Source organism: Papaver somniferum, chromosome 6, assembly GCF_003573695.1.
Source record: "Papaver somniferum cultivar HN1 chromosome 6, ASM357369v1, whole genome shotgun sequence".
In the NCBI taxonomy this organism is placed as follows: Eukaryota; Viridiplantae; Streptophyta; class Magnoliopsida; order Ranunculales; family Papaveraceae; genus Papaver; species Papaver somniferum.
The window spans coordinates 106,411,031-106,433,309 of NC_039363.1; the positions used below are offsets into that span (position 1 = coordinate 106,411,031).

Sequence of the window (22,279 nt, forward strand, 5' to 3'; positions counted from 1 at the left end):
TAGAGAAAGAAGATAATCAATTATTGCATGCACAAAGACATCAAACCATTAGGACAAGATCTAAAATGAAAAACTCCGTCTTAAAATCATACATTCGATTAACATTTGAATGAGAAAAGAATGTCACAAGAGGAGGATTAATCGCACCACCACTAGTGTTCATCCCATGTAACCCAAGGAATGAAAATACTAATTATACTCTTGTTAGTAAGCTAACTCATTACACTACAGAAATCACCGGTTTCCAGATCTTCACACCCAAAAGTGGTACATCTTCACTAATATTTTTCTTCCATCACCACCACCGCCGCCATACCATCATCAACAACTAATAAAACAAAGATTGATACCCTCCTTCACTGTCATCACTATTATCGTTAAGTAAAGGAACCACTATTTAACATTCTCCACAACAGGCAGCGCCACTATCATCAACAAAAATAACAGAGATTTATGAATCTAATAAGGAAAATCAATTCGACGGATCAACTAGTACATATTTGATATCCTCCACCACCAACACCATTAATCCCGACGGAAACGGGGTGGAGAAAAACAATGATGATGGAGGTGATGGCTGGAGAGGAGGAGGAAGAGAGATTGAAATTTTCAGATCTAAAATTGAAAAGGAAATGATGGGTTTTCCTTTCTTTAATTGTGTACTAGTATAACACGCACACGCGATGTGCCTGCCCTTCCGCTCCAAATAAAATCGAACTTCTCAACGTTTCCGCCCATAGTTTTTCCAATACCACCTACATCAACACTACTAACTGTTGGTAATTCATAACAGAAATGCATTCAAGAAAATATCTAGTAGCAATGTGTAGCAGCAGATGCGACTAATTACAGTTTTAAGACATTATATTACTCCCTTACAGTATATGAAGATCCAATGTGCAAAAATGAAGTATGTGCTGTTTTTCTATTTTATAGCAGAAGCATGGGAAGCCTAGTAGTATATCAAGTGACCTCAGAACTTGTGTTAGGATTAGTTTCTTTCTGAAATTAAACCATTGCGATACATGGTTCCTGAGCTTTCAGTCACAAATACAATGCTTTGTACAGTGAGACTTTGATAATTAAGCTTGCCGTTAGGATTAGTTTCTTACTGAAATTACACCATTGTGATACATGGTTCCTGAGCTCACAGTCACAAATACAATGCTTTGTACAGCGAGACTTTGATAAGCTCATGTGATAAAGGATAAAAGCACTCTAATTCAATATATGATCCTTCTACATGTATGCAGGTCTGAAATTCCTTCACCACATTCATATATGATGCCACTAAACCAAAAATGTTACTACAACAAAAAAACAACAACGAAGAAAGATGCTTACACAGTATGAACAGGCTAAGTCAAGCCCTTTAGCCCACTGTAATGCAGTAACCAAGCCTACAACTTCAGCCAACATATTCATTAATTTCTTTCCTTGTAGTAGTTCTAGCTCCAATGAATTCACTTGCAAAGTTAGACATTTCATGGGCCAGCATCTTGCTGTTCAGATTTAAGGGATGAACTAACAAAAATCTGTAATACCCAACTAATCTTTTGTTAGGTTTTTTTCATGCACTAATAATCTATTTTTCCACATACTCTTCTCATTTCGTCATCAAACAAAGAGAGTAGACACCCAAGGCTTTTCATCTTTTTTCTTTTTACGTTCCATTAACAAAACAATGGATAGAAAACAATCAGTCTCAAACTCCCCTGTGTTCGTACATTATTATGGAATGAGTAGCGGATAGAAAAGCACCCCTAATATGACGCAACATGCTCCATTTGACTACACCGAAACAACAAAAATAACATAATACATCAGATAATTTAGCAGCTCCCAGTAACAACAATATTACAAAGCTAATACAACTAAATAATAGCTTTTGCTGAAGTGGTGCCAGATGTATACACCATAAAGAAGCTTTAGGTGATCATCAAAGAGAACAGATCTTTGCACCAGCTTAATGTTCTCTACCATATATATATAGTTAAGCATATGGTTTGATGAAAGATGGCAGGAAGGAACATGCCTAATACCAATTATGACAGTTTACAACCATTTAATACTACTTGTAAGAGGCATCCACAATTATGAACCAAACACTACTAAATATTGGAAAACCCCTGTTTTCTTTACATTAGTTAGATTAGACGAGGAAGTAACAAACACAAAGATGAGCACCCTTCCCAATTAGATGCACAGTGTACAGGCATTCAATTCCATTGTTCCATTTTCAAACATAAACCAAATTGTGTAGGCTCATTGACTACAAAAATTCACTACGTTTTCTTTCAGTCATACCTTCAAACAGACACTGGCAAAGAAAATTATTTCCATATTAACAAACCCATAGAGAGAAAATTGTTCTTTGATACCACTTTCTCAGTCATGTTTCAATGTTAACAAAGAAAACCAAATTTGTTTTCAACCTATTGAAACCAAATAACAAGGTGGTTGACATTTTTACAAACAGTTGAAGCTCACAAACTGTTTATGAAGAACTAACACAATCATGTTAAATTCATACAATTATGAAAGCTTCAAACTACTTAATTTGATCAGGGAATCAAATTGGAACCGCTTGCATGTTAAGGAAGAGAAATTGAAACCAATTTACTAAATTGTATTGATAGTATGTTAAGGAAGAGAGATGGAAACTAAATAACTTACGGTTTTAGCAGAAGACTATGAGCATCGTGAAGCCCTTTGAACTGGAGAGAAAAGCTTGGGAAACCCTGACTGAAACGGGAAGCCCTAACCCCAAACTGGGATTTCCAACTTTTCTGACTGTAAACTTAATTCAATCAGTTCATCCCAATTTTCAAACTCTCTCAAAATTTTGGGTTTGATTTGAACTTCTGGGGTATTTGTTACCGTGAGATTTCTGTGAAACAATTTGGAATTAATTCAATCATATCATGTTAGTGTGTGGAATTGATGAAGATGGTAAAAATCAAGAACAAAGAAGAGGGAGGAGATTTCAATCAAGAAGAATGAAACCGAGAAAGAAGAGGGAAGGGGTTGCTAGCGTACGGAGAGGTAATGATCTGTAACACCGAAAAATGTCGAGAAAATTGTTTTCAACAGGATTTGAACCTAGCGTCTGCTAACAACATTAAGCCGCCAATGACAGATTCACCCTTTTCGCTCGTTTAGTATTATCTTCTATAGCTCGTCTTTTTTGATTTTCAGTTTTTATAGTCAAAGGCTATTTGTGGAATAACGAATAAAATTTATCTCTTCCAAAATGCGGAGGGGCATTATTATAACGGGTAGGGGTGTTTGTGTAGACTCACCAAAATGAAGGCTATTTATATAATTTTCAAGATTTTGACGGGCATAAGAATTGTCTTTTGCTCAGCCTAGACAATTATACATTTTGTCAAGTGAAAACTACAGCCACACCCATTTTCCACATTTTGGACACTGTGAAACCCACCGACAAAAAAGTTCAGGCGCGCACCCATTTCTTCGGTCAATTTTTTTCTCAAACTCATATTTTCTAAAATTATACCTTTCTTCTTTCGCAGATGTTTTTCCTCTTCCGTTGTTTTTCACCTCGGAAATCCCTTGAAACTAAAATCGCCACAGTTTGTGTTCAACAAAGGTTGTTCTTCACTGATTTGTTAGCATTATTTATAAACTCGATTGATTTCTGAGACAGAGAGATCTAACCATTAGTGAGTGAGTGAAAGAGATCTGAAAGAATAAGAAGAAGATGATCGCTTATAGATCTATTCAGAAATTTGGTTGAATGGGGAAAGATAATGATTTAACGTCGATCTAAGTTCAGGTAAGAACCCCTAATTCTTATTACGATTTCATATCTCCTCTCTCTTACAAGGTTAGAACGATCTCCCCTCTCCCTAATCACTAGTTCATTTTATGAACTTGAACTAGGGCTTTCTCTATATGATGTTGATTTTGATTTTAATCTGATATTTTTAGTTTTTTTCTTTTCTTTTTTTTGGTTTAGGTGTGTTAGTTTGATATTAATTTAGAAATTTATCTCAATTATATATATCTGATTTATGTTTTTTTGCTTAATCGTCCTTTTGTTACTTCTTTTGATTTGATAGTGTTTTGGGTTGGTTCATATGTATCACTTTGACTGGGTGGTTGTTAATTCATGTGCAATCGAAATTGTCTTTTTGGGTCCTATATAAATAAACAATTTTAGTATTTTCTTGATTGATCCAGGCAGTGAAGTATATGGAACGTTGAGTTGTTAAATTTATGTGAATGGACAGTCTTTTTTTGAGATTACTGCATTTATATCTCTTTTAAATCTACGTGACTTGAAAGTATTTTTTCTAGTCCAGTGTCATCTTTGGAGTTAATGATAATCTCTATAATAGTTTATGTTTTTCCTTTTGCAAGTCTGCAGTCATTTTTGGTGTTAATACTAACCTCTGTATTAGTTTATGTTTTGGTTTCTCATGTTATGGTGTTAAAGGCTTCTAAGGATGTTGCATTGAGTTCAATAAAGCTGAGCGATGTAACACTGATGTCAAACATACGAAGCTTAAAACTGTTTTCTCATTTGCTTCGGGACATCTCAATACATCGTCACATCTTCCCATGTAACATTTCATTGGCATGTAGAAATTAAGAACTCAATGTAAACATTTCAATCAGGTGTAGGCATTTTGTAGAAGCTAATTCCCGTAAGGTAGTCATGCACTTGATCTGCAGGGCTACTAATTTATTCTATTTGAATTAGCTGTTTGTAACCAAATTAGTCATATACTTATACGGGACTCACCCAATCAGTTTAAGGTGTTACTTGCTGTTGTATCCAGAATGCATGGAAACGGTAATTATATGTTTGTTGTTTCAATAATAGATACACAAAGCATAAGCATTTTTTGAGTCTTGACATCCCCTTTTCATGAATGAATGAGGCGACTTGCTCCAAGATACATCCATTGGCATATTAATTTATTTTTCAATTCCTAAAAAAAAGGTTGCATAACTTGTTATGCAGTCCAGGAAATGGTTACATAACACGTTATGCAACTATTATTATAGGTGCATGACGAGTTATGCGGCTTTTTTTTTTGTGCATAACTTGTTATGCAGTCCAGAGAATGGTTGCATAACACGTTATGCATCTATTTTCTTGTTAGTATTGAAACCAACGAAAAAAAGGACAATAATGTTTGCATAACAAGTTATGCAGTCTAGAAAATGGATGCATAAATCATTATGCAACCATATTTTTGTAAGCACTGAATTAAAAAAATTGGTGCATAATCTTTTATGCATCGAAAGAAATGGATGCATAACATGTTATGTATAAATTAATAGATGCATGAACCAAAATATGGTTGCGTAACATTTTATGCATCTTTTGTTGTGTCTGCATCGTTTTTCGTGACTTCATAATGGTTATGTACCAAATTTTCCAAATTTTCCCTAAAAGAACAATCCTTCCGTTTTTTTCGCAAAAAACTTAAATTTGGTATTGTTATTTGTACTCGTTGCATAGCTCTCTTTAAAAGTTTTCCAACGATATAAAATTTGTTAAATTCCAAGGCGCGGTATTTTAGATATGTTATATCCAAGTTGCGTTGCCAATTATATCCCTGAAAAAATAGTGTGCATAACTGGTCATGCGGATGCATAAACCGTCATGCAGACATTTTTGATAATTTCGGATAATTATGGGTGTCACGGTATCTAAAATTAATTGTGGGCAAGAGAGTAGAAATTTATGATCCTGTTCCGGTGGAATTGCGCAAAGCATCCTGAGAATGTATGGAATAGACCAAATTTTGTTTCCCTCCTCTCAAATTCTCAATAATAAAGAAAATACGAAAATCTCATTTCGTTTTGCATTAGAATATACATAGAAATGAAAAAAGGAACTTGGTACCTATTAACTAAACTAGCTGATTGCTCCCCTCCCCTTGCTCAGGTACCAGTTTAAATACTAACCATTCAAGTGTACAAAAAAAAATTAAGAAAGAAAAGAAGACCACAGAAAGACGAACTGGAAGCAATTCATCGAAACTGAAACTTATGTTTATATTCCTACTCTTTTGCTTGGCAAACTGAAAGCCAAAGCCAGGATTATAAAATGTTGCAGTAACACCCATCACATAGGAAGTTTTTCAAAAATTGCCTTGTTCCTGGGTGATCATATCTATCTTATCTGAGAAGGAGAACAAAGCAGACCAGATGCATCTGATCCAACAACTGAAAGATCACAAACGGCACAGAGCTGGCCATCCTGGGCAGGCACAAACCGTGAACAACAATATGGGCATGCAACATCTTTCTGTCCGCGATAAATCGGCACATGAGTTGCCCCACAAACCACAAATGGGTTCCTAAAGTCGTAGTTCAGCTGGGTCTCATCCTTTGGATTCCTCTCAGCAGCTTGCAAAACTTGTCGGGCTGTCTTCGCTTGATTCTCCATTGTCGGGTTGGTCTCCAAAAACCGCCTGGCAAAGTTGGCTGCAGTGGTGAAATTCTTTCCCTTGTAGCAAACAGTCATTGCATTCAGCAAAGCAAGTCTGAGATGAGGCGTCTTAAGATTGCAGTGAGTGAAATAAGCAGCTAGCTCCTGCTGGCGTATAGGATTGTCTTTAGTTTCCCTCCTCTTAAGCTCCATCTGACACCCCAACACGTATTCCTTGGTTATAATGATCAACTCCTTGACTTCATCAACTTCCCTCCTCGACTCCACAACAATCAAAGGAATGGTGTGCAGGATACCAAGGAAGAGCTTTAGAGCGTCAGTAAACTTCCCGTTAGTGGTTAACTTGTAACCAGCCTGAAGCCTTTCTTCCAACTCAGAAAACTTAAACACGAGAGCAGGTGGGCCTCTAACATTAGGACTAGCAGACTCACTCCACCCTCTTTCTACTGCCAATGTGATAACAGGAGACGAAGCGAAAGCACGAACATATGTGTGGCTACCCGTATGCAGATCAAGAAACATGGATTTCAAAGGAGCAAAGTTCTTTATACCCAGTTGTCGACTCAGCAAGTGCATCGCGGTATCAAAATTGCCAGCTGCAGCATGCTCACTTGCAAGAGATGATTTTTGGACCCAGATCTGGCTCACAGGCATGCCAGGGGTTGGGCAGACAAATACTGAAGAGCGAGCATTGCCCGGAGCCTTTGGAGTATCAATTTCTGGCGGGAGCTCAAGGTCCTCAAGATCCCATCCTCCCTCCTCGTCATTCCCTTCATTTGTCACCCCATCTTCGTCCACCACTTCAACGTCCCCATTTTGATCAGGATCAACAATATCCAAGTCCCCACCCCAATCACCGCCGGCTGCATCTTCTTTTTCCTCCTCTGCTCCCCTCCCCAAATCATCGAGACCACCCTCGAAAATGCCTTTCATAACCCTCAACAAGGGCCAATCTCCACCACATGATGAGGGATTTGGAGGCATCAGAAGTGAGGACTTTTTCCCTCCGGCAAAGAGGGAACATTGTCTCCCAACTCCACTGCCAGCCGTTCAGCAACATCGTGGAGCCCGTGAACAGAAGCTGTAATGTATGCAAGGGAAATTGACTAGCATTCTCCAAGATCTTACTCGCTCGCGGATATCACCCAGGTAGAGGGCATTGTGGAACTGACCCATCACATCATTCTTAACTTCAGCGATTTTAAGCATTTTGACAGCTTATCTATATTACCTGTAATGAGATAGAGAAAAGATAGCCTCTCAAAGTTCTTTGTCCTCTGATAGGCATATTCTACGATGCCAGCATTACCCTGACGTAGAACTTCTACGCCCAACCTATACCAGTGGTCTTTCTCATCAATCTCTTTGCTGAAGCAACAGCTACCTGGATATTTCCACTCTCCAGTGCCAGGTTAAAGCGAGTCTTTTCATCTTTAACGAAATGGAGCGCAACTTCGGGGAAACCTTTTTGCTGCAGATATGCTATCAGGCTGTCCACAGAGCTGTGAATTCCTGATCATGTTCATAACCTGGTTGTATTTCTTATCGAGAAGTGCGATTTGAAGACATACTCTGTGGGAGCAATAGCTATAGCACGGTTTTTCCCATCTCGATCCAAGCAGTGGATGATATTTCCACTAACCTTTGTCATGTAAATCGGACATCAAGAGTCCTGATGATTCCACTATCACCATTTGGAAGGCAGTATTTAATGTGATTCAGTGTGGTAATGAAGACACCTTACATCCCATGCACCGCTCTTTACACGGATTGTCTCATGAAGGGTACAGGTGCACAAGTTCTTACTGGCAATAACAATAGCATGTTTACTTAGCAACGCGACGGTATCCAAGTCATTAGACCAAACAACATACTTAACAGAAGGAGTCTGCAGATCACCAAGAACCAGCCTCTGCTGGAGGTCAAAAATCACCACTCTATCCTCTGATCTGCACAATAAATTCCCAGTTGCAGCATAGAATATTGCATCAGTAGCTAAAGGAAGAGCACTCTTCTTCACGATTTCATTTTTAAGGTTTTTCACCAACACTTGGTTGTTGCTTTTATCCAGAACCGCAAACCTGTTTCGGGCCACAAATATTGCTGATCCTCCAAGTCCCCTTTTGGCATCTAGAACACCATCACCTCTACCCAAGTTGTCTTTGGGCACTATATAAAGTTCATATGAACCTCCATCCACATCCGAACAGATCAGTATGGCATTTTCAGTGGGACTATACGACATAGTCTTGGACCTTGATTCAATGTATTTGAACCAGGCCTTCGAATGGGAATTACTTGTGCGTCTTTTCGAGATGAGAACTCATAGAAGCGCAGAAAACGATCTTTAGCATAGATAGTGAGTCGCCGCTCACAGAATAAGCAGGGCGCTCTCTTTCCAACTTAAAAACAATCATACCACTATCATGACCAGCAGCCAGAAGGTTCATTTCTGGATGCAGTGCAAGTATCCAGAATCGATCATGCTCTCTGCGGAATGTCTGAACCCCAGTGCGCTTCGTTACATCCCAGACACGGATACTTTTGTCTTCTGAATTGGACACAATTATGTCCTGCCTAGCGTGGAACATAACACATGATACATTATTCATGTGTCCCCTTAATGTATCTACTTCCCACGCCTTTGTATCTGAAATGAAAATTATCAGTTGATGTAAGTAGTTATTGGATTCCATGAAATTTGTATATTCTAGTAGAATAAAGGCGATACAAACTTAAAAAGAGCTTTTCGCAGTAATACCGTTCATTCTCCATAGTTTTACTTGACGATCATCTGCTCCAGAAACAATAAGAGGCAAGCTGGGATGAAATGATGCCCAGTTGACTCCCCGATCATGACCCTCCAAGACATACTTGACAATGGCATCAACTCCACCAAATAAATCAGTGTTCATCTGACTTGACCTTAAGATGTCATCAGCAGGGGAAACTGTCTTCTTCCTCAGTGCACCAATATCCCACACACGAACTGTCTGATCCAAGGAAGCTGAGACAACGAGATCCTCTTTAGGATGGAAGGTTGCACACATGACATAGTGGTTATGCCCGGTCAACACAGAAACACAAGTCCGAGACTGCCAATTCCATATTCTTATAGTCTGGTCATCACTTGCACTAACAATCCACGGGTACTCATTGTGGAACTGAACAGTACGAATATAATCAAGATGTCCAAGTAGGGTGAACAAACACCGATGCATTTTGTAATTCCATACTTTGATCTTGTAATCATCCCCTGCAAAAGAACATCTTTCACAAAATTAGTAAAGACAGCCTCTGAGATGATCACTGAAAGTATTAGCAGAATAAGAGCAAAAAACTGAAAACAGAACAAGGACGAGTGCCGGATGCACATTAATAGAACACCAGAAAGCCTGGATCTAGAAAATATATGGTATGGAAATAAACTTGTGGAAATAAAACTGCCCAGTTTAAGATTCACGAATAATAAAACATTAAACCCAGTTTAGAATTAAATACCTCCAGAGACGAACAATGACTGAGATTTGTGGAAATGAACTCCTCTAACAGGTCCATCATGTTCATCAAATCTATCAATAAGAATACCCATTCTGTAATCCCAAAGCTGGATAACACCACTGTGAAGACTGGCAAGGATCCATGGTCTCTTGCTATGAAAACTCAAACCCTTGACTCGATTACTCTTTGTTTCAAATTTTGTTAACATCGTTTGTCCAATCAAGTTCTCAAAACCTGATCACTGCAAAACTGCATCATACAACACAATTTAATTTCAACTCTGACTACCAAATAACCTATCTCCCCACCCCGCATTAACATATCTAAGCAGCCGAAGTTCCCAAAAACATAAGTGCACCTACTTTCGAACAACACACAAGAAAATGAACCTTGCTAGTTAGTTCTTTCTTAGAATCTTATAGAGAACATAAATATTATGAGCCGAACTTTCTTATGTAAAAAATCTTTGATCAACAAAAAAATACTAATCACTGCATGCAACTTGAAATTCTTTCATTCAGCATGTTTGGCAACATAGTTCTTTGATCAAAACAGTAAACACGCAATCCTAGAGAAACCAACGGTTTAGGTTTACTCTCAACAATGTAAGCTTGGATCAAATTCAAGCTTGAGTAATGCAACTCAAGCATATCTTATTGCCAACTATATAAACCGATCCTAACCTAATTAAGTGTTTAATATGATCACAATTCAGTTGAATTACGAGTTAAAATTATTTTTTTTACCAAAACACATTATAGGAATCAATACTATATAACTAATGAAAAAACCAACAACTAGATTATAGAAACAGAAACGAATTGAACGAAGATTTACAGATAGATAGAAATCAACCTTAGATCTGATCAGAAGGAGGATAATAGATCAAGCGGATACTATCATTGTCTCTGCAATCGCATCACCGTTATGAAACAGAAGCAGCGAAATGAACAGCGGGTTAACTCTGAGTTGGTAAGGTCTGAGAAAGAAAAATAATGGAGTTCTGCAGATCTAGATTCTTGTCTGGAAAGAGTGATTAATTGCGTTTTTCAGAGAGAAGTTTTGCGTACAGATTCATACGAAAATGCTATATGACCAGCTGCATAACAGCTGAGTAACAGCGTTTTCCATGTGGCTACTTATGTGGCGGAAAGAGATTGTTCTAACTTTTGCCATGTCAGTCTGAAATTAGGAAAAAAAAAACGGCATAAATTCTTTCTTCTCTTTATTGGTAAATTATTTTTATCCGAGTACCAGTTTATTGAATAGTGAAGGAAAATTCTTCCTAATTCTTATGGAAAGATAAATTAAATTTAACATCATGCACAATCAAACCATCTTTCATCTTTTGATCTGTTTTTCTTCTGCTGCGAGAATCTTCCATCCCCATTAATGGCTAGTTTAAAATCAATAAGAAGAAACTACATTAATAAGCCTCTAATTAAAACTAAATCCAGATCTCATGCTTGTGAGATATGATTGATTAAGAACAGTATTCGTCGAGATGGAGAAAAGTGGGATTGTCAGTTTGAGTTAACTGAAAACTCCATCTTTTTTTTTTAAGTTTTTAAACTTTGTTTCACAGATTTTTCATTTGCTTTCGATCCTTGATGATAATCCTGGCTTCAAAAATTAGTCTAAAATTTTAAATCTAATCTTGCTGTGAAAAATAACAAAAGAAGAGGATGTATGTTTTCAGAGAATTTAAACTCTACTTTCCGTTTGGTATAATCCAAGTTCCAACTAATGACTTTTTTCTTTCTTTTACTGTGACGTGTTAATAGCAACATATGCCTCTCTCCGACTCACACATTGCCATGTAGACATCACGGTCAAGCAGCTGTTACCCAGCTGTTCAAGTAGCAGGATCGCAGATTCATATACCTTCGATTAAAGGTGCGTGCAAAAGTGCAAATGGGTCATGGGTGTCGGGCCTGTATGGTATTCACTTAACTGGGCCCATAACACCAAATCAAAGTTCAGGGAAATAGTTTTCTTACTCGTATCATTTTTACCTTTTTCACGGTGGCAAAAAAATGAAATTCAAAACAAAAGAATTAGCGAGTGTCATTTGTCACACAACTGCAAATGCACAATGCTTGAGTCGAGAATAAATTCTCATTGATGGCCTAAAATACCTAGAAGTCCAGGTATAATGGTCAAAAAAAGGACAACCTTATTATATTTAGTAGTTCCAAAGATCCCTGACATTTTCCGGAAAACGGAAACTCATTTCGGTGTAGTTATATATAGTATGATCACTTTAATGTATCTACATCCCATTGAACTTGGTCTTGCACAACTTTCTAAACTTCCAAGTACGATATGACAATGTTTTGGAACGAGAGACTAGTGAATTCATCAAATACTCTTACAACTTGGGTGAGAAAACTATTCATCAACACAATGAAAACAATCTGCATTTAACATCATCCATTCATACTTGTTACAATACATACAGTGAAGTTTTCTTATAACCATAGGTTAAATTTCAGTAGTAATACATGGACGGAATAACTGTACCCATCTCAGCAGCAAAACCAAAGACACAAACATTACAGTATTATTACACAATAAATGACTATCTGTCTCCACTAAGATAAAATCTCACACACAATAGAAAACAACATATCTCTCTGGAAGGTTTTAGTTATCAATATCTCTTCAGACCCAACATGAGAAGAAGCAATCCAAAGTAATCGAACTCATAACACAATTTGACGAATGCCAACTTGAAGTCATTCCATGGAGGAAACCTAGGTCCGATTTCAATCAGGAAACTACGTCGAAGAACTCCTTTTCCGTGGCTAAATGTATCGAAAGAGTATTTTCCATGGTACTTACCAAACCCACTTTGACCAACACCTCCAAATGGCAATTCATCGCACACAAGCTGCAAATATGAACCGAAAACAAAGAAACCACTTAAAGGATCAGTAAGAGAAGTTTATGACGAAAGTAGATGTTTAAACAATGATCAGAGCATTACATGTACAATGACATCGTTGAATGTTACACTTCCTGAAGATGTTTGTGATACCACCCGCTTCTTGAGATTTTCATCGTTGGTGAAAGCATATAGAGCCAGAGGTTTAGGCCTTTGATTTATAAATTCTATGCTCTCATCAATGCTTTTTACCTGATACGTTATAACATTGTAAGAAAAATATACAGATAAAGATTTCAATGAAGCGGATAAATATGTGTTATTACTTACTGTGATTACTGGGAGCAATGGGCCAAAGATTTCTTCAGTCACGATCTCAGCTTCCAGTGGAGGATCCAACAAAATTGTTGGCTCAATTAACCTACAGAGAATGGAGAAACTCAGAACCATATTATGTTGGTTTCTGTAGTTATTAGATTTAGGATTTAGAGATTGTTACAGTTTTGCTTCATCCAGTGAGCCACCATGCACAATGGAATCAAGAACTCCAGGATCCCGTAGGAGATTCGTTAATCTCTCAAAATGCCTCTTGTTGACAACTCTGGCAACATTTTTGATTACTAGACCTTTATTTATTTATTTTCCTTTTGTTCGGACCTAACCAACAGGATACAAAGGGTCTCCAGAACCAGAAACAAACAACTTGGGTCTGTGTTACCACTACCTAGAACTATTTAAACCAATACCTTCAAATTTGAGGAGCTCAAGTGGGAGTCAACGATAGCAGGGCATTTCCCACCTAACTCGAGAGTAACAGGTGTTAGATGCTTCGCTGCAGCAGTCATGACAATACGTCCAACTCTTGGATTTCCTGAGAGTTCAAGTGTTCCATGAAAATCAAGTTTAATTTAATTGTCCATGACCCTAGACATAGTTATTCATAGCCAAAATGAGGTTGATTATATATGTATTTAGGGAGAGGAGATGCATATATTACCAGTGAAGAATATCTTGTCCCATTTATGTTCTAATAGCTGTGCTCCAACGTCTGGTCCACCTTCAATGACTTTAATGGCATCATTGTCCAAGTACCGAGGGATGGTATTGGCAAGAAATGATGAACATGAGGGTGCAAGCTCTGATGGTTTTAGAACCATGGTGTTTCCAGCGGATATGGCTCCAATCACCGGTTCCAATGCTAAATCTATAGCAACAGTGATAAATGATGTATCAAAATACTTTTCTCATTTTAATCGTACAAGTCTAATGTGTAAACACACTCAATGTGCTGCAGCTATGAGCTTTACCATCAACACCCAAACATGATAAAATGTGCCAAAGTGATTATAATGCAGACGGCTATTGATAGTTCATTAATTTTGGACCGAGAGGCAAGAAAATACATAAAAAAACATATACAGTTTCACTTACCTAACGGGAAGTTCCACGAGGAGAAAATGAGAACAAGGCCAAGGGGTTCAGGTACTACTTCTCCCGAGGCTGGAAAAAAGAGCAATGGTATTCTTCCCTGCAACCCAAACACACAATCAGATGATGATTGTGTACAGAAAGAATGAAAATTATCATAAAAGATAAACAGGGGGTTAGTCCACGAGTGATTTAAGTGGAGTTGAGTGTATTTTGAATCTTGGAGAGTTTGAGAGAGTGATTTGTGGGGAGTTGAGTGTATTTTGAATCTTGGAGAGTTTGAGAGAGTTTGAGAAACTGTAGGGAGTTTGAGAGAGTTTGGTGTTTTTGAGTGTAGGGAGTTTGAGAGAGTTTATTAGAGGGAGTTTGGGAGAGTTTGGGGGAGTTTGAGAGAGTTCATTTCTAACTCATTCTCTTTTAAGAAACAACAAATCCTCATTTATAAGTAAAAATGATCTTTAATCAACTGAAAAAAAAAAGATCATATCTCTGTATATCAATAGTATGTTATTATTGTGCAGCGAGATAAATTTTTTTCTTCACTTTAACGGTCTCCATACAATTCTAACTCCATTTGTTCTCTTTCTCCATGTATTAGCTTCTTGACGTTGTTGTTCTTGAGTTTGTGTCAAAACAAGTTATGTTGCTGCAACTGGTGGAATCAAACCAAACAACCAACCTTAAAGATGCACCTAAAAAATTCAAGTTCAGGAGTAAAGAAACACTAGTTTTGTACAATTTTTTGGTTTAAAGATCCAAGGAATTGGACAAAGTACCTTCTCACTCTTTTTTCTTCTATCTATATGTAGTACCGTGTTTTTTAACCATGTATAAGAAATGCATATACATCTTAGTGGATATAGGAAGACTTATTAGGCTAAGAATCGACAAGCTCATGCTAATGTGACTGCGTGCTTTGTGTATGGTATACTAAGCGAATTCAGAATACTAATCAGTTTTACGCACATAAAAATTCAGAACACTCATTATTAGGCTCTCGTTGTTCAAGAGCTCCTTCTGTCTAATTTGAACCTTTAATACATCTAGCCGGTAACTCTGCACACTAATGTACATTACTGATTCGTTATCAAACCCAATAAAAATAAAAAATGATACGATATCTGTATATTATCAGGTGACGAATGGGTACTCTATAACTATACACTAAACCTGTACAACATAAAAATGCAATTTTATGCAATACTTTTCCTACCTCTTAATTTAGAATCTCAGATTAATTCGTTGATAAACTCTTTGGGATGTTGAAATTCACCCAATTGGAAATCCCATACTTAGTTAACTAGCACTGTTACTACACAAATTCAACAACACTGATCATTTGATTCATCGCATTAGCACAAAAACTACCAATCTACTAACAATTCCACGATGTTCTGCATAAGATCTGAACTACCTAAACCCTTACTTTGATGTCATTTCACTCCCTATATATCACATCATGTGTATTAAACATCTCACTAACAAGTATGACCTTCTGAATATTTTTACAAGTACTAGCTAACAGCCTAACACTATCGACTCTGTGTAGCCAAGTGACAAGATTTACACCCTATTTGCATCTCCTAGATGGAAGGAAACTATCAGACTCCACCACTAAACTAGACCCTCAAACCTTTGCAAGTTAAAAATCAATATACATGACGGTCTTGAGCATGAACTGGACAGTTGCAGTAAGGTTTATTAAAAAACAAAAATACCACACATGTACACAGATCTATGAAGCAAAGTTATCAACAGTTCAATGCATAACAGAATCAGAATCAAAAGTAAAAATAGATACCCATAAAAACCAACCATCATAGCGATCAAAGAAGGAAAATAGATAAAAGAAAAATCATACCTGAAGCTGAAGCGTTTCCTCTTCTTTCTCTTGTGTTTTTCTCTGACCAAACTCCCTCCCAAATCTCTACTCTTTTTGGAGATTTGTGTACAGGCAAAAATACACTATCAACTCTCCAGAACTCCCCAAAACAACCAACTCCCTAGAATTCTAGGGTTTTACGACTAACAGGGAGTTCAAGGGTTTCCTTCAAACTCCCCCACGACTAACAGGTGTTTTGTAGGGAGTTTGAGAGACTCTTCTAAACTCTCCCACTACTAACGGGGATTTTGAGAGACTCCCTCGAACTCCCTCACGACTAACGGGTAAAACCCAACTACACTGAACTCCCCACAAATCACTCGAGGACTAACTCCCTGAAAGAAGTCAAATTTTGATTTGATTTAAATTTACAAAATGTACTTACACATTTAGGGGACATCCACTTATCCAAACTGCTTAAAGCAAAATTTAAAGATTTTACCAGAACTCCAATCTACAAATAAAAGTACAACATTGGTTTAAATGTAGAAAACTGTTGGTAATATGATACTTTGAAAAAGAATAGCTGAATTTGAATTGTATGACAACCATAATTTCTAAACACACCCTCTTAAAATTGAGGCATCCGACTGCACCAATTCAAGCCCGGTTATATATTAATACACAAGGTCATATAATTTGGATTAGCTAGATTGTCATTATGTGTTATTGTCCCTTCACTTGTAGCGTTATCTGGAGACTAATACATAAAATTCGGTTTATTTAGTGAGATAGGACTCCCATGTGAGTCTCGCCTAGGTACCATGTTTGATTTTTAGCTTGTTGAAAATTAGTTAACCCCAGGTCCACATTGAAGGCCAAACAACCTTAATGTTCACAAGTATAACATGGTACCATATAAGACCCACATGTAAGTTGTAATGAATGCAAAAACACGAACACATGTTCCACGTTATCCTTTAAAGAAGAGAATCACTTGTTAGACTCAAGTTAACACCACACGTCAAGAATCGTGTTGCTCATGGACGCTCAGTGATCCCAAAGTTGCTCATTGCCAATTTGTTGTGAATTGGATGCTCACAGATGTATCTGAACAAAAAAAAATTTTTTTGTCTTGTGCTTGAATAGAGCAAAACTTAGAAGTGAATTGCCCAACAGTCTCCGCTGCTTCAAGCTTAAAAATTACATGTATCATAGGCTTATGAGTTTAAGTACACTGATATAAAGCCGGTCTGATCAAATAACATCAAATGGAAAGATCCCGTTACAGATTCACAAGATGAAAAAGCTGAGAATTACCAAACCATTTGTGACAGATAAATGCACCAGAGAATGATTTTTTCAATTTCAATGGCATTTGTCTATCAATTGCTAATAAAGATGAAACTTAAAATTTGTCTACCAATGGTTAGTTAACTACTGCCTGGCCATGTTCATCATTCTTATACGGTTAACGAAAAAGCACCAACTATAAAATCGAAAGGATTTGTTGATTGGCATAAAGATGTAGCAAACAATAAGAAATCTGAATAAAAAAAAGAAGTTACTTACCTCATCGCGGTATGTTTCAACGCGTGGCTTTCCAAGATCATCATATAAAGCTTTGTAAATATCTTCTTCATTTTCACGAAGAAGTTTAAGAAGAGCTTTCAATTGAGTTTTTCTCCAAACAGAACTCCTAGTTTTCCCGTTTTTATACGTCTGTCTTAGTTTCTCTAATCTCATTTCCAAACTCTCACTATTCAATACGACTTGATCATTGGAAAAATCCATTCCAGCTTGACTCGAATTCTGTGATTCATCTACTTTAGGTATATTCACTCTATTTCTCATGGTTTTAGTAAGTTGGTATTAGCCTTTCACAGAGAATGATGTTTTTTAGTTTCAAAAAGAATAATCTGATTTTAAAATAAATAGAACACTGTGTACGAGTTCTTTATTAATTGATCATCATTATTAATATGGTTTACAGTTGAGTGTTAAATGCACACAACTACCATTCAAAGCGTTTGTAGAGTCGATGACGACGAGTGAACAAAAGCAATACTGTACGACTCAGCATCGTGTCATGCGGAAGGCCATTTAGTCATATCATGTGGAAGCCATGAATAAGAATTGAAATGATACAGTTCTCATACACATGCAAATTTTGCAGTGGACTCCTAGGTTGGTGTATATCCTCACTTTTTTTCCGATTTTAAGCGACCCTCCTCTAAACTCTAGATTTAGAATGATGAAATTATGTTACGTAAATGGCGGGTCTTATCTAACCTTGTTAAATATGGGCATATGCCATTTAATTGGGGCATATAGATTACTTCATCTACCCAATTCACAATGATAAGGGGTGTCTAATATTTATGTAAACTACCAAAATTACCCTCCTCCGCTCCCTCTTTTTCCATATTTTTGAAATCAAAAATCGTCGATGATTGACGATTTAAAAAAAATTAATCGTTTTTTTCTTCCATAAAATGACGAATCCAAGAACTAATTATGCTACTAACAGGAATCATTCTAGTGACGACAATCCCGGACTTGTTGAAGCGATTCGAAATAGAACGAAGGAAGTGCAAGAACAATCCGAAGCCTCTCGTATCGCATAGGAGGAAGAAATGGGTCGAATCGGGTACTTTTCTAATCCTCTAAACTAGGTTTTAGTAACATGTTTTAGGTTAGAAATCGAGAATTTTGAAATCAAAAAATTTCAGTGTTCACAGAATCGGATTACGTTAGTCACGAAGTAACCCGATTCTTATTAGAAACAGATTATGTTCATAAACTTATAGTCCGATTGTTCTGCATGTGAAAAGGAATCGGTGAACATTAGTGTATAAATAGCCCGATTGTTGTAGCCAATCTTCCTGGATCTTATTTTGTTGGAATCGGATTACATATGTCTTAACGAAAACCGATTGTTTAATTCAGAAACAGACTTTATATGTATATCGAGTAAACCGATTTCGTGAATTGGTTCACATTAGCACTTGCAAAAATCCGATTGTTAATTTTATATGTTTGGAATCGGATTTCATATGTATATCGAGTAAATCGATTATATACCCTGACTTTAAAAATGCTTTCTATTCCATTGTTTTTTGTTGCTTAAATCCGTATTCTACAGGCAAAAAAATCAAGCCGAAAAGAAATATAAGAAGAAATATGACCATGCTACTCCTAAGACTTTGGGACCTCGTCGAAAAGACGGTAAAAATTTGAATGCTTCCCACCGAAACCCAAGGGGCACGGGGAGTAAAGCCAAAGGGATCATCATCAATGAATCACCACCACAAGCGGAACAACACATGAAGAATCTGATCCCAAAACACCTACTGAACAAGAAGGTGGTGACAAAGAAGAAGAAAAGGAAAGAAGGTTGGGTGCCCAGAGCAAGGTGAATACCGTAGGCCTTTGTTTCACCCAAGAGGATATGTAATGTACAACCCGTCGAGAGTCGCAAGACAACGCGGTTACATACAAAAAATCCCAAAGGCGCACAAGGATTTCAACTTCAATGAGACAAAAACCAAAGCACATGACAGTGATATTGTCATTGTTCACCGGCCTTTCCCATCATGTGATTTTTGGGATAACAAGTGTTTCACAAATATCCTTTGGTTGGTCCATCTTAAACAGATGACGAGGCAATTCCGCGTTAAATGTCGTGGTACCTCAATGTTTCGCATACTCGAGTGATACGAGTAGATAAGAGGCACATTATAGAGGACAAAGATACGTCTCTCGAATACTTGGTACGTATTGTTACTCAATTATGATTTTGTTAATGGTTTTAGCATTATATATTGAATGTTTGTTATTTGAAATTCAAACAGAGAAGACGAGTCAGACACTTGATAACCCGGGAAAAGCTACAAAATGGGGAAGGGAAAAATGTAAAGGCCAATGAAAAGCTAATTGATGAATTGAACGGTCTCGAAGATGTAGAAGATGGTGCAAAGTTTGGGGAGCAGGATAAGGATGATTCTGAGGAGGAGCAGGTTATTTTTCCTATTTATGATAAACCACATAACAACAAAAAATAGTTTTTTTTTTTGAGTCGTCATAAAGAAAAGAGCCAAATTAACAAGCCAATAATCAATCCAATCAAGCAGAATAGAATTATGAAAATTATGGAAGGCAAACAAAGAGAAGAAGAAAGCCAAACCGAAGCAGCAAAAGGACACAAGACTAAAGCATGCATAACAGATTTATTTTGAGACGGACATCTAGGGCAAATAATAGTGTCAATAGGCATTCTAGTTTGAGGTAAGGCATTTATGGCAGTTTTACAGATAAAAATCTGGATATGATGCGGGACTCTAAGTTTCCAAATGCACTTCCAAAGAGTGTTGTTTGGGAACGTCTAATACCTCTGAGACCCAAGTAGGAAGATTATAACTAAATCAACTATTCTTTGAAAGCTCCCAAGCCCTCCTATCAAGCGTGCGTTGCTGGCTTAAGGGAATAGTAAAAAAAAATTCTACAGAAGCATTGTCAAAATGGGCATTCAATCTAAAAATAAATTAATGAAATATGACACTTTCAATTTAGGGGATGGAGGAACAAGGGGATTAGGTTTAGCAGTAGCTAAAGTTGGAATCCCAGTCATCACACCAAGAGTCAAAAAATTTTCCATCACCCACAATCCAAGATATGAAAGGTTTTATGAGCTCCTTAATGGTATTGAGACATCTTCAAGTCCAAGATGTTGGGATATCAACACCAATTATGAGAATTTAATTATTTTAGGAATTATTTTATATTTTTTTACTTGTTTTCTAGCATATGTTAAATAAAGATTATTAAGCTTTGCTTAGTTTGGAGGCTAATCCCCGATTCAAAGGATTTAGGTGGCTGATCGCCAATCAAACTATCAATATATGTATCTTAAGCATTAGATCAGCGCATCCATTAGAGGTTTTAATCTATTAGCAAGAATTTTGGATTGAATTTTATAAGCAAACTTATACAAACCAATAGGTCTATATTGGGAAACAACCTCAGCTATATGTGTTTTAAGGATAAGAGCAATGTTGGAATGATTAAGGAACTTTTCCACAGGTCCAGTTATAAAGCAAGTTTTCACCATCTCAATGCCAGAGTCACCAATTATATCTCTGTGTTTTTGATGAAAGAAACTTGTGAACCCGTCTGGTCTGGATCTTACCCATTTGAAAAGAAACATGTTTTATCTCTTCAAGGGACATAGGAATATTTAAGAGATAATTATCATTCAGGGAAAACTTAGAGGGAAGGTCAACTAGGAATTCTTTTTGAAAGGTTCGAGACCAAAAGAGTAAAGATTCTTGAAATAGTCAACAAATGGGGTACTAATACTATTTCTATCAATAAGGATATCTCTAGAATTATTTTTTATCCAACTGATATCACTTATTTTCCTTTTTACGAGAGTGACCCTATGAAAATAAGGAGTATGTTTATCCCCTTCCAAGAGTCAAATCTCCCTGGTTTTATCTTTCCAGTAGAGTTCTTCTAGGGAACACAAATAGTTAAGTCTAGCTTTAAGTTTGAAGAAATGCATGGTGTCAAAAGGATCAGAAGTTTGAATTTCTTTGAGGTTTTCTCTCCTCTCTAGTGGCAGATATATTTGTTTGAGTATTACCGAAAGAGTTTGTGTTCCAATATCTTAAGCTTTTCTTAGTATTAAGAAGTTTGGATTTGAGTTTATAAGAGGGGGAAGCCACCACATGAACAGACCAGGAGTTAGCTATAATGTCTCTACAAGTTTAATATGTTATCCATCTGGTTGTGAAATGGAAAGTCTTAGGCATGCAGTCATCATCAAATTGAAATCATATGTACACAGGACAATGATCAAAAGAATCCTATATCTTTGTTCACACAAATATTGGGGAACATGATTTCAGCATTATGATTTATCAAGCTGTTGATGGTGGTTTTTAGCTTAGGTTTAGAATTGTAAAACCTTACATCTGATGTGACGTCACTCTATAAGGAAACGGAGCCATGAGCGTCAACCTCTGGCACATTTATTGAGCAACTCAATACTTTCTTATGAAATTTACCCAGAATGGTGCATGTAGCAACAATCCCAGGCATTCTGTAAATTTTAGCACCTTTCCTAAAATCAATTAATATAAGTTTATTTGAATGCTTTCTGTGCTATGTTCCCCGGCTGGACCCTTAATGTTGATATGGCATGATA

The 22,279-nt window shown here is 36.9% G+C and overlaps 1 long non-coding RNA gene and 2 pseudogenes across 1 annotated transcript; all 3 read right to left on the reverse strand.

Moving 5' to 3' along the window:
* On the reverse strand, nt 1-3,083 carry LOC113288752. Its single transcript, XR_003330698.1, has 3 exons — nt 2,677-3,083; nt 1,345-1,791; nt 1-755 (listed from the first exon to the last, which is right to left on the reverse strand). It is a non-coding gene; the product is annotated as an uncharacterized LOC113288752 (long non-coding RNA).
* Nucleotides 3,084-5,781: 2,698 nt separating this feature from the next.
* LOC113288753 lies at nt 5,782-11,015 on the reverse strand (annotated as a pseudogene).
* A 1,326-nt stretch (nt 11,016-12,341) lies between these two features.
* LOC113288755 lies at nt 12,342-17,975 on the reverse strand (annotated as a pseudogene).
* Between the last annotated feature and the right edge of the window lie 4,304 nt (nt 17,976-22,279).